At 45.5% G+C, this 16,636-nt stretch overlaps 1 protein-coding gene across 5 annotated transcripts in view; it reads right to left on the bottom strand.

Moving 5' to 3' along the window:
* The window catches only part of RAB11FIP4 (RAB11 family interacting protein 4), a 114,668-nt gene that overhangs the window by 44,990 nt on the left and 53,042 nt on the right, over nt 1-16,636 (bottom strand). The window contains exon 1 of one of the 5 annotated variants that reach the window (XM_065694148.1): nt 14,143-14,186. The exons of 2 other annotated variants lie outside the window; for them this stretch is intronic. The gene's annotated coding sequence lies outside the window, so the exon portion shown is untranslated. Of the gene's footprint in view, nt 1-2,996; nt 3,018-5,787; nt 5,831-14,142; nt 14,187-16,636 lie in introns of those variants that run through there. 2 more of the 5 variants (XM_065694149.1, XM_065694150.1) reach the window with 2 other exon arrangements.

The raw sequence follows: 16,636 nt of genomic DNA, 5'->3' as shown, positions 1-16,636 counted from the left end.
AAACAAGAGGCAGTGCCTGGGCTCCAGGGAGGAGCAGCAGCTGAAGCTGCAGAAGGCTTCATGTGAGAATCTTCTCATGAAAACAGCCCTATTAATAAAACAGGAGGGAATGCAGAAAAGCAGATTTATCTCAGAGTAAAATGTTTCTTCGGGAGCTCCCCGAGGAGTCAGTAGCAGCTTGTTATGGAGCTAACGCGTCTTTTACTGCCGCAGCCACGTGAGCAAGAAATATTTCAGTGTTAGGAACAGTTGAGAGAGGCACAAAGCAGGAAAGCTGGGCAAGCAGAACAAGTGCCTTTGAGTAACAAAGCCCACAGCTACTGGAAAACCTCTCGAAAGGTTCTGAGTTTGAAACACTCCATGACCTAATTAGATGGCACTGTTACTGGAGAATAGGGGAAGGAGCAGAAAGAAAGGAGAGGGAAGATAAAGGTGGAAGAGACTGAGGCCTAAATACTCAGCAGATGAGTCCAAGCCAGAGGTGACCAAGGCTGATGTTTTATTTAACACACATGATCACCCTCCGTGAGGGATAAGGGAGGTACAGATGAAAGGGGACTTGCTCCATGCTTATGGATAGTCTCCTCGTGGAGCACGTTTTACACACTGAGATGAATGAGGGAAACAGACAGGAAACATCACAGTTTGTGGGGATCTGGAACAAACGATACCCACGCTGGTTTCTGATACTAAAATATCACATTTTTCTCTAAGTGGAAAAAATGGGTTAGGAATCCCTAAGCAGCCTTGTAGGAAACATGTATTACACAAATTGGGCCAAGGCATGATAAGGACGTGATCTGCTCCCCGTCTTTCCCAGAATGATTCCCCGTCACAGCAGAAGCACTGTTCAAAGGCAACTGACCCCTCTGAGCCAGAAAGAGCATGGCTCACATGCACAGGTTACTTCGGTGACATGTAGCAGCTCTCTGAAGGAACAAGCCCAGCAACACAAAATCAAGCAATACTATGCTCTTGAGGTCATCATAAGAGGCTGCAAGGGAGTAATCAGGAATATCCACATGAATACTGCCACGGAATGCACAGAAACGGCCCAAACCATCTAATCAGCAACACACTACATGCAAGGAGTTCCCCATTCATGACCTGAACCACCCTCTGCCCGAGGAGCAAAGGGACACACCTCTTACTTGCCAAGGCTGTTATATTGTTTCTTCAACAATGACAGGCCAGACTCTTTAACTAGGATGTGCTATCCCAGTGCTGGCTTCAGTTAGCTCTGCTGATTTAAATGGAAGATTCTGGTCAGGTATCTCCCAAATGACAGTGGAAGCTGAGAAGAGCCAGGCCAGCCAAAGCTGTGTCACTTGTCAGGCAGAGAGGTTACAGACTGTGGCACAGCTGGCTTCCAGCAGACACCCTGCTGTGCGCAGTGCTGGACAGCAAGAGAGCTGATGAGGTGCAGCAGCCTCATCTGGCCGCCACTCAAGTACGACAGCCCTTACTTGGACTACACATTCATTCAAACAAGGAACCACAGCTACAGGGATCCGGCCTGATGATCAGATGTGTGAAGCCTTTGAACTGAGTTTCTTTAAACTCACAGTCCTCCCCACAAAAAGCGTGTGTATGATCACCCGATCAAAGAGCATTGATAAATCGAGTTCTGACTTCTCTTCCTCCCACTGCAGCATTCACTGTTCCCAAAGGAGCAGATCTGAATTCTTCACTCACTGTACTCTGTGACTAATCTCCTTCATCCCCACAAAAGCAGCTGCTGAGAAGTGCAGCCGTTTCAGGATGGGTGGCACAGCCCCATGAATGACGACCAGGCACAGTCATCTCAAGGCAGCAGCATGAGTCACAGCACGCAGGGGCTCTCCTCCCCACATTGCCGCAAGCTGTCTTCCTGAGGATATAGTTTTAGGCAACTGAGCTGTGAAGGAACTGCAGATGAGGGAGCCACGCCACTGCCCTGGCCTTTCTTTAGAGGACCACAGCCTGCAAGGAGCAAATCCAGCCCAGCCCAATGCTGTGCCTGCAAACCCCCAGCTCTATGCTAACACGTACTCCATGTAAACATACTTCTTTACAGGATGCACCACTGCCTGTGCATGTCTCTGCCCTGCGATGTTTAAACCAGGAGCACAGACACACCTGCAGTGATTGCAGTTTGCATCACAGGTATGGGAAGAGGTTGCCACGAGCACGGAGCCAGCCATACCCACCCACCCCACACAGGCACAACACACCAGCGAGTGAAGGTTTCGATGGGCCCACTTTAACGTGGAACCAGGATTACCTCTTTCCCCGAGGTCACACTGTGAAGCTAGTAATTCACACACCCCTATCCTGAACCAGCCATGCAACCACAGTCGTGCCCTCTCCTCTGGTTTTGGATACCTCTCCAGGGCCTGTGTTTCCACAATCACTTTTTACTCCATTAAAAGCAAACACAAACACTTCAGAAAGAGGAAAACCCCAAAGGGAACAAGAGCTCACTGCACATTCTAGTTCTGTGTCAGAAAACAGACATCTTAGAGAGCAGAGTCCAGCCCAGCTGAAGTTCTCATCTTCAGAACAACAGAACTGCGTTATCACAGTGTCTGTCTTTGGTGCATGACTGGAAACAGCTCTCTGCCCGCCGCAGCGCCAGGCTCCCTGTTGCATCAGCAGTGCAGGAAGAGATCTGCAGAGCCCACAACAGGCCCTGGGACTCCCCCCCACACAGACAGCTTTGCTGTAGGTAGCACTGCACACACAATGAATGAGCTCGCTCCTGAAAAGAACAAGCTGACAGAGGGGGAAGGGTCAGGCTCTGCTTTCCCGATCTGTAAAGTTTTCTAAGGCTCATCTCCTTCACCTCACACCATTTGGTTAATGGCGAGTTAGAGCAGTTCACAGTAATTGAAAGCAGACTTCTGTGCATTTTAACTGTGGCTTGTAGCCTGATTTACATCCCTGATCTACAGCACACTTAACAAAAGATGACTTCTGGGGAGAGAAAATTTATCATTCCTTAAAGTTATACTTACTGAGAATGGCGGTGGAAGCCTCTGTAGGGAATTGCAGAGTCCTTAAACCTGTCTTGGTAGCAGTTAAGTTTTCTCTCTTGCCTTTGCACAAGTGGGATGTGAAGGCAGACCTGGGACACACTCTGTGTGTGTGCTGATGAGGGCTCTCAACTGTGCATCGTTGCCAAGACACCCGGGGCAGACTCCAAAGCTTCCAGAACTCGCCCTGGCTAAGGCATTCCTAATCAAATCCTCCTTTCAGCAGGAGGTTCCAGCACAGGCATCACACAGAGCTGCAAACAGCATCATTTTCTTTGGTTCAGGTAAAGCTAAACTTCAATGCAGTGATTTCACCAGTTCATAACACTGCTTATTAACAAAACATTTCTGTCTGGAATTGTTCACAAGCTCTCTGGGTTCATCTTAGTTTCAAAACAAATGAATGGCAGGACTGAAGTCTGCCTTCAGGTTTGATGCTGAAGTCTGCAGTGGCATCAGTTACCGCTGAACAGCTACAAGAATCTGCTATGCCAAAATTTTATGACCTGCAGTTACAAGATGCTTGACTCTGGAAACACAGGGAACTCAGAAAGTCAGCTGCTGTGGTAACAGATGATTGCACTTCTGCATTACGGCAACAGATCCGAGCAGTCAGGTCTCATGATGCCAGATGCTGGTACGAATTCACAAAGTCTACCTCAAAGATCTCTGAGATCAAATACAAGATGAATGAAGCTGCAGAGAGCAAGATATAGGCAGATGAAAGGAAAACAAGTCTGAAATGCAGCAGAAGCCAAACTGCCTGTCTGAAAAAATAACCACCTCTCTGCTGCCTCTCACACCAGTACTGTAGTGTCAGTTTGGGCTCCTACCCTTTTGAATTTGTTGTCCCTTCCATAACATGTTAATTGTGTTAATGGCTATCCCATATCTTAGCTATGTTAAGATGGAAAAGGTTCACAGAGCTCATGGAAGACTGTACAAAACCAGAACTGATGAACAGGCATTTAAGAATCCCATTGTTCATTGCTCCTATGTTACAGCTAATCCTAAATTCACTCCAGCTTTCCCATTCAACATGAATCTGTGTTTCTACAGGTAAGTTACAATAAGAATGCTGACACTATGAAAGTCAGGTCAAAGCATTTAAAAATCATCAGTGTGACTGCTCTGACAGGGTGTTTTTTTCCTCCTGTGGATCACAAATATCTGAAAATGAACTCTTGTCTTGAGTTAGGATGGGTGGTTTTCAGTATCTTTCAATCTTTAAGCATATAGAAAAGGCATTTCCTGCCCTTTCCTTTTAGTCAATCATAATCCAGGTGAACTCCTAACACAGAGATTTATGCAACAGAAATTCTGAACCCTTAATTTTGCTGATGAGGGTTGCACAAAGTGGGAAGGGTCAAACATTTAAAGATCAGAGTTTTCAGGAGGATACACTTTAACCCTCTTCTTTCCTCCTGCAGTTACCATTATATGATAACTCTTTGTACAAGACCACCTGTAGTGTGGCTAAAGTAAACAAATGTACCTTTCCAGTAAAACCTCAGTTCCTGGTGTCAAATAACAGTGTTGTAAAGGAGGGTAGGAAGAAAAAGGATGCAATAAAGTCAAGGAAGCACCTAACTCTGGTTTTGCATATGAGTTTTCAGGCTTCTTTATACTCCCAAAGACATGTTTTGAAAGGAAAAGAACAAACTGCTCTTCTGCCTGCTCCTGGCACTGCATTTGCACTGAGCCCTGCGGTGTGCAGCCTTAAACCAGCTTCATCATTCAGCCCAAAAGAGATTAAGCATTAAATGTTCTGCAAAAAGGACGTTAATCCATTAATAACACTAGTTATGGACACGCCAGGGAGTGAGACACCTGAGACAGTTCATGCTTTTTACACACAGATCTGAAGACACTCACTTTCCAGCAGTCAAGGCTCAGCTTCTAGGTCAAATCACTGCATAGCTGGGCCTGATGTAGCACCCTCTCCATAAAATTTAGGAATCCAGTAAGTCTGTATAGCTTTTGAATTCAGTGGCTCTCCATTGGGAGCTTGCCTGGTGATATCCCAACATAAAGAAATGTTACTCATTTGGAAGCCCCACTGCAGACTGAGCTGAGGATGGGTCTGATCAGCTCCTCAGCAAGGCCAGCATCGGAGCACCCCCACAACACAGCTACAGGGCAGGGGACGAAGCCAGTTCTCCCTCAGAGTTAGGATGCACCTGGGGTGTGCAGTGTGAACCGAGAGGGAAGGACTCCACACTCCACAGCAAAGACTGGCAAAGATCACAATGAAATAAACTGAGCATAAATAAAATGTACCTCCCCCATTCACAATTCCCATGAATCTTTCAGAAGGTCTCAATCTGAGAAGGTAAATTAACTCCTTATGTGTTCACACTTGACGCTTTTTAAACAGCAGGCTTGAAGCCTGGAATAAATCGAGCAGGCAGCAATCTTTTTAGCCTTACATGGGAAAATTTGCCTAATAAACCACTATGATTTTATCAGACTGTTTCCTTCTGTTTCCTCTCTGGTGGGTAATGGAAGTTACACCCACTACTTAGTTTTGACATGTGTAACCCAGAAAAGCCTCAGTTTGCCCATAGAAACGCCAAGGGATACACGTTGCTTTGTTAGGAGATGCCTTAGGGCTCTTGTCGAATTCTTCTAATCACATCAGGAAAAACTAGCTGCATTGTTAACAGCCAGCAGACAAGCAGCTTGCATTAGCCATTCTCCTGAATGGAAAAGAACAATTTCTGATGGAATATAGTTCCTGTTACACTCCTACATGGCTTCACTGGATACCTACCTTGGTCTTTACCAGCCTCAGGCTGAAAATGGGAATTCTGAAAGACAGATTCTGATCCTTTTGAAAGGAATTAAAGGAAAATGTGAAAGTTTTTACCAAAAGATGTTTTAAAAAATGAAGCAAATCAGTTTCTTAAAAATTTTCTTAAATGCTTATGCAATTAAACAGATTTGTTAAAAATCCAGTCAAAATGGAATTGAAATTCCCTACTCTGAAAGACATTAAAATGAGATGCTTTGAAGTTTAGACATAATTTCCGTTCTCCTCAGCCAAAATGTTGTAAAAAATCAGCATTTTACTGACATTTCAACTTGGACAGGAAACAGGTTTACCACTGGACTTGGCACTTTGTACAGTGTCTCAGCTAGAAATGCCATCACAAGAGAGAGAAGCTGAAAGATACCCAGACTAAAGACACTCCAGGCTGGAATGCAGGGGCACTCCAGCAGTGTCTGAAAGGATGAGGCTTCCTCCTGCAGCTGTGCCACAGGTCAGTACCTGCTCCTGGCACAGCAGAGAGCCGTGGGACCTCATCTCCTCCTGTCACTCCTTGGAGCAGCCATGCATGGAGTGTGCTGCTCTGGAAAGCCAAGGCTGCCCCGCGTGCTATGGGATGCATCTGCGATCAGCTACTCCCGCCTTGCAAGGGCTGCTCGCTGTAATGCTGCTTTTGTAGCCCAGCATTGTATAGCAGAAAGGCTTCACTCTGCCTCCTCAATGCCTGTCAGAACACACTATAGCTGCACTATAGCTGAAGTTTCTTCTGGTGCTACAGCAAAACTACAGCTATTTATAAGCTATCTTATTTCCAGATCGCACTTCTTCCTAGTAGGAGATACAAAGACACGTATAAATGGTGAGTAAATAAACCACAATAGACTGTGTTAAGTACTGGTAACTAAGAAGCCACCTTGATCCCTTTCTGCATCTAAGATATTCACCACATGACATTGAGGCCCCAGCTCACAATGACTTTTCAATTTCGGATTAAGCATGTTGCATTGGAAATAGCTCTGGTAACCCACAGCAGCAGATTATGGCTGTCAAAGAGAGAGAATGAATGAATGGCACCAGGAAGGCAGGAGGGGATGAGCATTTGCACTGGGAGAAAGGGTACAAAGGGAAAACACTACTTTAAAAGAAGTTTTACCACCCTGCCATGTTCCTGAGCCCTGGGAATTGCCTGACCATGGAGCCTGATTTCACTCGCTGGAGCTCCAGTTTGTGAAACATCATCAAAATCCCATCCCCAGAGAGACTTCACTGCAAACTGCACCAGTAAGAATGAGATTGAGCCCCAGCACAACTGGACATGGCAGACTTGGGGAAGGATATGAAGTCTCCTCCACAGCTTATGTTGGAGGTGACAGTTTTTCATAGGAAGGCTTTATTTGCTTCCAGGCTGCATGACTGCTTCTGAAAACATGGCTTCTTCCTTTTGGGATTTTCTTGGAGAAACTTTAGCTCGTTACCCTCCAGATGATTCACATTTAGTCTTAGAGACTATTTTTAGCTACTTTTATTCCAGCACATGTTCTTGGAGAGTCCCAGCTATTAATGTGGTCTCTATTCCCCTCCTCTTGGCTTCTCTGGGGAGAAGCTCCATGAGGCCAGCTATTGAGAGCAGAGCTTGCACATCATTCCTCCGTGTGTGTCTTCCACACAGCAAAGCCCAGTCAGAGCTCTGAGGTCAACAGCAGCAATCTTTATCACCATAAAGACAGAAAATGGAAAGAAAACAAGCCAAGGAAAATCAAAACACACTCCAGTTCCTCAGAGTGCTTTCAAGGCCATCCTGAGGTTGGGCTGAGCAAAGGTCTGATGATCTGCACACATGAACAGAGATGCAAAACTGAGGGTATAATCACGCAGCAAATACATACAGAGGTACCTGGGTACACCTGAGCACTAAAAGGCATGAGAAAATTGCTGCAATTCATCTGGGACAAATCTGTCACCAAGACATGAAATCATCTCTTTGTTAGGGTCACACAGCTTTGAAGCAGCAGGAGATCCTAAGTCACCAGTGCATCCATGGCCAGCATTGTGGTAGGTGTATGTATGCTGTTTGAGCTGGACTCTGATGTCTTAGGGCTCAGTTTTATAATAAATACTGTGGCACACAGCTAACAACCACCCAAAACACATGTGCCTACATGATGTTACCAGCCCAAGAGACAGCTCTGCAAGTGGGGAAGTGCCTTGTATCAGCCTCCATTTTCTTTCACAGATGGGAATAATGATGTATTACATCATTTTTACACTGGTGAAGTCACAGGAATGAAGGCCTGTCTGTATTCAACTGTACCCATACAAAAGCCTATTTTTATGGAGCATAAGAGTTTAATATTGTTGAGGTTCCTGCCTCTCTTCCAAATGCCGTTAGAATTTTTGAATGAGTCTATAGTTTTTGATGGACAGAAGTGGGACTCGTGTGCATGCAAACACACACTGAAGACATCACAAATATTGGGAAACCTAAGATAGAAGTGAATCAGCTGGAGACAGAGGTGAAAACACTCTCAAGGTATGAATGTTAAGTAAGCTTTGACTGGAGATTGTAATTTTTATCTTTGTGATCTTCCCTGGCTTACAAGTAAATTTCTCCTCTACCATGGAGGCATTCAGCACACTCTAATACATAACCTCGCCTTTTAAGAGCATCTTGTATATTGATCCCCAAAGTATGGCTCTAGTTCATTAGCTTATAATCTGCTAGGTTAGCAAGAGCTCAAGGCAAGCCAACATATGGATGTACTTCTGAGCACATTACCAGCTGCAGATTAGCAGCTAAATCCATTACACTGAGCAACGGAGTTGGTCATAGTCTTTCTTGTTGCCAATATGGCAATAATTAGGGCTGCTCTGTGGTTCAGTGGACTAAAAGAACTGGAGGACCAAATTAATCCCAGAAGTAATTCAAGGAAAACAGAGGAGTTACACCAGGAGTCACAGACCCACTGTGTTCCTCTCCTTAGAACCCTCGCTTGAAAGTATTCCTTACCTGCAGGCTGAAGTCTGTGATACTAAATGGTGATTAGACAGCTACATGGGAAATAATTACCTGGTTATGAGATGATTAATTAGGATGTTGTCAAGATACGATTATCCTGGCATCTAGGGAATACCCTGCATTTCTTCTTTGCTTCTTACAAGCTGATGATGGCAGCATGAAGAACTTGTGGCCTAAATCCCTACAGAAATGAGCAGCAACAGAGCACAGACAGTAACACTCAGTACCCAGGGGCTTAATGAAGCTAGAAATATGCAGTGCAGACTGACACAGAAGAGATAAGGAAACAGCTTCACAAAGAGCAAGAACCAAGAAAGATCCTACCTGCACCATCCCTCAGATATACTGAAAGTACCCCTCCTGACAAGTGTGTAACCTCACAGTGTGAGAGAAGCAGCTTCTGCCACCTGCGTATGGCAGTGTAGGCACCACACTTCATGGCTATCACCTCCATATCAAGCCTTGCAAGCTTTTATAGATGCCTGAAGGGACTGGAGGGTAACAGCACATACACGTCTGGCCCCTGAGACACCAGGAAAAGGCAGGAAAGCTGATACAAAAGGGAGAGAAGATTTCCAACACTAGCTCCTTCTAACAGAATACAGCCTGATCTTACTAGTTAGAACATGCCTGTTTATACAGGGTGCAGCAAACTTACAATGCCACCCTTGCCTCTTTTTACGAAGTAGATTTCATACCTGCTAATCTTGCTAGGCTAGTGGCTTCATAACTAGTGTAGAAAGACATATGCCTGCAGCACCATCACCACCAGAGCTTTGATCTGTTCCCCAGTTGAGGGAAGGGAGTCCTGCTTTGCTCTCTGCCTTTCATTTGGGCAGGCTGTGCAGACAGAGGATGAAGGAAAAGCATTTTGGAAAATTATTAGCCCATGAAATTCAGTACCCAATTCCACCTACATGCACTAAAGTACTGCTGAATGTTACATATGCTCAGATACAAAAGCTAGACCAGCAGACAGCGCACCAGCTGAGATACAAGTATAGGTTCCCACTCGGTGATGGACACCTTCCATCTAGCTCTTCCACCTTTCACCTGGCTCTTCTGGAAACCAGTCTGACTCTGCCACCTGCCTGGGCCTTATCACTGAACAGCTCCATTTATCTTCTTCAAACTCGGGGTGAATAGCAATTTTCTAGCTCCCAGAGAAGCTATGACATGAATCCATTAGAGCCTCTGAAGCACTTCAATAGCATAATAATAGAATAAGTATTGTAGATTGTTTTAATGCTAATTCCTTCATCTACATATCTGTGTCTGCCTCCAGGAATTTCACAGGTATATGGTATGCAGAATACATCTCTCAGAAGCAACAAGCCTCTGCACCAAGTTTGCAGATTATCTCCAAACCCTGCCACCAGTGCAGGGCCACCCTACACTTGTCCCTCCAGGCCAACTGAGAGCAGCCTACTATGAGATGATGGTGAGTGACAGCCTGTAAACTGTGCTGCTGTTTTGCCTTAGGGGGAAGCAACCAGGGTAGCAGCCCCTTTAAAAATGCACTAATGACAAAGGCCATGCTCACCGGCTCTCAGGGATGGAGATATGCGGGCACTCTTTCCCTGCCTGGTCCATTGTTCCAACTAGTGCTTTCCTCCTCCCGTATGTATATCCCATTAGCACTTCTCACATTCAAACCCTTCTGCTGGGCCAGATCCCGTCAAATCCTTAATTTCAGATAAACCATAGTGCCCAGGTGACCAGTCCCTTTGGGAGCAGCAGGGAGCAAGTCCCTGTGCATACTGGTGATACAAGGTCTCCAGGGCCTGGTGGCCATCAACCCATTGGGAAATGTTCAACACTGCAGCCAGGGGCTGAGCACGTTGAACTTTGCCTCTGAGCTACCCCTTAGCTAGACAGCTCCCAATTAACAACTTGGGGTGTGCCCAGCCAGCTCTAGACAGTAGTTTCAAACGTGACCACTGTGAAAGGCAAAACCAAATAGGTCAAGAGGATTATGCAGGGTGAGTAATGATTGCTGCATGCTGGGCTGAGATGTGAAGTCTGGCGGGGTTGTCAAAGGTGCATAATAATATGTCCTTGTGTGACCTGTGGTGCTGTTGACACTTCTTCTGAGTTGATGCCTTCCCACAAACCCCCATTAGGCTGGAAGCTTGAACGCCCACCGGGAATGATGCCAGTGCACTGGAAGGGATATCAAACTTTGCAGAATTCCCATTTAAGTTTCACTTCATTTCTTAAAAGCCAGGCAGCCACTAGGTAACTGTCAGACCCTTTTGGAGTTGTTTGCTGAGGGATGTGGCTGCGGTTCTCAGGCTGTGGGGCACAACTTGTTAATTCACTGACAGTTCCCCAGAGCTGGTCAACAGGGGAAGGAGCTACTCTGCTCAGCAGGCAGCACACACAGTGGGGGAAACACGCTCTGTCAGCCAGCTTGCCATCCAGAGAGCCAATAGTTTTATCTCTATTTTACTGATATTGAGGACAATATGGTATGATGGAGGACAGGTTTCAGCTGCCCTGCCCACAAATCACAGGAGGTTTGTAGCAATAGGAAAATTAATTCAGCTATTCTCCCTCCTGGTCCTGTGTTTAGCATTAGAATCCCTCCAAGTACATCTTCTGTTAACAGTGAAGCTAGAGTTGATTTTTCTTATCTGACAAATGTTCACTAGCCAAGTATTTGTATCAGTCTGGCCACAGAAATATGTCCCTTTCTAGCTACAGAAATTGGAAGAGAAGGCAACTCAGCCACAGCTGAGCCAAACCTATAGGAACTCCAGAGCAACAAGTGATGCAGCAGCCTCAGAGAGACACAGAAAATAGCCTTTGTTTCTGTTACAGTGCCTCCAGGGATTAGAGTAGAAATATAACCAAAGAGAAGTTTCCTCAACAAACACAGACATACCAGGAAAAACATAACCTCTGGTTCAGCTGAACTGTGAGGAAAATCTGAGAGACATCTTGTCTCAGACAGCAGGGACCAGCCCTTGCATATGGGCTGTTGGCAGCCTGGCAAAAGCCGGGTGTGCTGATGCTAGACTGGGTGATGCTGGGCCCGAGACATGGAGCAGGGAACAGCAGGCGCAGATCTGTGGTAGGAGGCAAGATACCTTCAACTCGTGTAATGGTTCTGTTTCGGAATGCCGCAGGGAAAACTCCAGCTTTAGGGGAAGCACAGAGCAGTGCAATAAAGCTCCTGAGTGTGGGCAAAGCTGTGACAGTATCAGCACTGTTGAGATCTTTCAGAGGCACCATCAGATTGATTTTCTATAGCTCTGGGGCAATGTTCACATTTACACAAGGATGGGGGAGGGCAGCACATACATACATCCCACAGTTGCTTTTGAAGTAAGATCAGTTTTAATCCCCAGGCAATGCCACATTGGCAAAAGAACAGAAAGTCCTTGCTACAGCAAGAGCCGTGCTCTGTGACTGAAAAGGTGCAGAGCCCAGGCCAAGCCTTTCAATACAAGTCCCAGTAAGGCATTGAGAACTCCAGGCTCACAGAGGGCCTGGCCTCCCTCCCTGAGGTACCACTCAGAATTTAACAGGGGATGATTTCTGCCCCACTGTCAGGTCTCTGCAATCAAAGCCTGAACAGATTTTGCACAACCTCCTTGATTGAGATCAACCCCAAAGTGACAAGAATATTCCTCTTGCTTTTTAAAGAACAGCCTGCCGGAGCCAGTGGACTGATTGTGCCATAAATCAGCTTCTTTCCCAAGTGTAAAATCTCCAGTTGCTCATCCCCTGTCTTCCATCCTAATTAAATAGTGATGTGAAGTCATCAGCAGTATTGTCAGCGGCCCTGGTGCTGCACAGACACTTCTGAATATACAGTAGTAGAAGAAAATGAAGCTGATGATGAAGAATCCAGCCCAACAGCTGCACCAAGAGTGGCAATGCAGGCTGGAAACATCCATGGAAAATCGAGGCACACTGACTGCAGGGCAAGCCCAGCTAAGGGCCTGCAGTGCCCCGTGCCCCGTAAGAACAGATCATGGAAGGGCCTCCACATGTGCTAAACATGATGTGGCTTTCTCTACCATTTCAGCAGGGAGTAAACTACTCCTGGTTACCTTTCACATCCTATTTCCATAATATGGTCAAATTAAAATACTGAACTACTCCTAAACACTGATCCCTGCCCTTGACACTCACCTCTCCCTTCTAATAAATCATGTTCAATGTGGAAGTGTTTAGATGTCATGAGAAAAGCGGTTCTGTGAGGCTGTCGGCAGGGGGAAAGCTTATGGACCCCACGTTGTCTAAGAAGCACTTACAGATGGTGAATTACCTCAGGAAACAAACCGTGTGGTCCATGTGGTTCTGGTTACCCACTGGCTGTTGTGGAAGCGGCAGGAGTGCAAAGGCAGCCCCTGCAAAGCAGGAGCTGGGAAAGGATGTTGTGCCTCCCCAAGAGGACCTGCACAAGCCAGTCCCAGGGAGCTGTGCTAACAGAGGTGGGACAGGAGCAGGGCAGGGAGGATGTCCTAATGCAGTCTGAGCTCCTGGGAGCTGATTCAGGAGTCCTTCCACTCTAGAATACCACGTCCCTCATAAGAAGACATTGTACATAAACGCGAGTTTATATGCATGCAGGTATCTAAGTCAAGCTAAATATGAACATCTGGTACAGTAAATATTGATATACTCCTAATAGTGCTGATTTTTTCCCTTTCCCATCTCTTTGAAGCGGTCCTGTCTTTCCAGGGGAGAGGCAAAGAAATAGCCTCCACATGACAGGTCATATAAAAATACAATCAAGAGAGACTATCTCTTCCTGTAAGGGTTTTTGATCTAATAAGACTACATACAAGCTAGAGGAAAAGCATGCTACTCAGCAGCACAGCAAGTAATGCCCTGGCTCTAAGTCAAGAAACATCTGAACTTTGTTCATAGGAAAAAATAGTAATCTTCAATAACTGCAGAGAAAGTGCTCCAGGACTTTCCCCAGCCCTAGGATTTTGCTTCATGAAGCACCAGGGTCAGTGTTACTCATTACATTTCACTGCTAAAGCTTTTCTTTGTAGACCAGCAGGGTATCAGTCACCCTTGGCAGGGCACCTTCTGCAGTATCCAAGTACAAACTCTTTCTCCTTTGATTCCAGTACCACACCATGACACAGGATGTCTCCTGAAAGCAAAGTTTTGTCATGATGCAGTAATCTGAGACGTCTTACTCAGACTTTCTTTATAGACAAGGCATCGTGTTAGCAACAGGTGACAGCTCTGGCTTTACCGCACAAAACTCCCTTTCATAATTCCCCTGTAATATCCTACTGTTAGCTTGGCAATGAGACGGAGAGATTTTAAGTGCAGTTTCAAAATGTGGCAGAAATAGAAAGTCAGTGATTTACTCTTTCACTTAACTGACAGCTTCCCAGCTGAGAAACCTGCGGCAGCTCCTGCAGCCAAGTAACCCTGCAGAGTGACTCATAAAGGGATGGTTGCTGATCTCTGCAATGAAGAGTTCAGAGGTAAACAGATATTGATGGTGAAAGGCAATATTTACCTGTTAGTCCCACCAAATACTGTGTATTACTGATTTCCATAAAAACCAGATCTGAGACGCAGTGAAATACTGACTTCATTCATTATTTAGGTCTCTCTCCTCACTTTTCCACAGGGTTAATAGCAAATTATCACTCTTTCCTTGGAAACATCTGTGCAAGCTCATTTTAAAAAGGCAAGAATTTAACAAGGCAAAGACTGTTGGTTTAAGGTAAGATTTCCACACACTCTTAAAGCCCAAATCCCATGCTAATTGAGGCACACTGGTTACCAGTCTTGAGCCCTCAGGCTTTTGCAATACATATACATATAGAAAATGTCCTGCTGGAAAGGGAGGGAGAACACCAATAAAGCTCTGTGGTACATGGCATCCCTTAGGATGATTTGGAATACTAGATAAACATTTGCAGAACATCCATTCTCCACAAGTAGCAGGTGAACAAGAGGAACCATCCTAATTACAGTTCAGACTTCTTCCAATTGGCTTTGGTTTAATCTCCCCTGTTGAACCTGACCAACAGTTCTTAGGGGTTCCTCAATACCCCTCTGGTGTTGAGGAACCATTCTGGACTGGTTTCCATCTTCCATGCACCAGACTTCTCCACGAGTGTGCCTTAGGGCACTGTGACCATGTGGTCCATCTCCTGATGAAAGCCACATGCCTCAGCCCAACAAATCTTCCTCACTGACATTAGCCTTCAAGGACACAGTAATGAAAAACTCATTGCAGCAACAAACAGCAATATTGTTTTTCAGCATACCCACAGGCCAGTAATAAATGCAGAACAGTTACTAATACAGGAAACTTCTTGTGGAGAATACATAAAAATACTTGAGGTTCTGTCTATTGCTCTGCCTGTGGCCAAAACAAGCCAAACAAATCCCCTCTGCTGCTGGAGGAAGGTGGTAGCATATCCAGTTCGTGTAAGTTGAGAATTTCCTCCCATTTTAAGTGAGGTCAGGCACTATAAGCAGTATTAGGAATGAATTTCTACCATGGGCAAGAAAGTTTACCTCAGTATTGCACTACTCTACAAAAACAGCTGGCCAAAGCTCTACAATACCTTTACACCATATTTATGTATTTGGGATATATCTATCAAAGGGTGCAGAGTTCACACCCGAAATACTCATCAGCATTTGCGTCAACTCTGTATCAACATTACTATGGTTACATTATTATTCCAACTTAACCTTCCTCATAGCTTATCATAATGCTGAGTACCAAAACAAGCCTGCGATCCAGCGTACACATCCAGCCAAACAGGCTACTCTATCTCATGGCCTATTCCCCAACTGATATTAGTGTCAACTGGGCAACTACAATAACAGTCTGGGTAAAAAGATGAAGCCAAACAGCAAGACTCCTCAGCAACAGGCCTCTCAGGGGCTTAAATAACCTTGCCTGGATTTCCATATACTTAGAAAATGTAACAACTTACAGTTTCTTTCCAAATCTCATCTCTTCAGATGAGACAGTTGCTACTGGAGCAAGAACTGTTTCACTCTAAACACAGCTCGGCAGCAGTCCCTGTGCCTGGTAGCACTGGTACACACAGCTCCAAAACCTGTCCAGGCTCTGCAAGGACCACATGGAATGGGAAGAAATGATCTCTGTGTTCCACTGAGCTTAGGATGAACGTCAACAGCTTCTTCTTGGCATGCAACCACTTGACAGAAGCTGCATTTCTCTGCGTGCTTACTCCAGACAGGGCCCCTGTGTCGCTGATAGACAGAAGGTCAAATAGCCCATATCTCTTCTGAATTTTTAATCTCAATTTCATGCTGCTATTGCAGCTGCTGGAGACAGTGTAGCATAAATCCCTCCGGAGTAATTCCTAGATACTCTCTTGTAGGCTGGCCTACTTTTTCACCCCGTTCAGTTACAAATTGCTTATTGCAGCCCAGATGTGTGACAGCACTGCAAAAGCCTGCCTCCACCCAGACAAATACATTCTCCACTGCTGCATGTAAAAAGCCCCAAACCCCACATTGATTCTTCTCCAGCTTCTAAGAATAGACAAGATGATCAAGATGTAATTTTTAGCTCTATGAGCCCAGCTGAGTAAGATGGTTTAATTTTAAATAGCTCCATTGCCTCTGATAGAGGACAGTGCCACAGTCCCCACTGTGCAGCACCTCGCTGCAGCAGCATCCCACAGCAGGAGGCAGGTCTCAGCGCTGCAGGGAAAACCAAATTCCATGTGGTTTTGAGGGATTTTGGACAGTGCAAGGGCTGGGTGTGAAATACAAGAAGGAGGAAGTGGGGAAGGTGTCCTTGAGCTTTCACGACCAGGAAAAGAACTGGGCAATTCCATGAATTGCATGGGTCACTTTGGT

This window comes from Lathamus discolor, chromosome 13 (genome assembly GCF_037157495.1).
Source record: "Lathamus discolor isolate bLatDis1 chromosome 13, bLatDis1.hap1, whole genome shotgun sequence".
Taxonomy (NCBI): domain Eukaryota; kingdom Metazoa; phylum Chordata; class Aves; order Psittaciformes; family Psittacidae; genus Lathamus; species Lathamus discolor.
The sequence above is the reverse complement of the archived record's forward strand: the minus strand, read 5'-3'. Positions and strand labels throughout refer to the sequence as shown.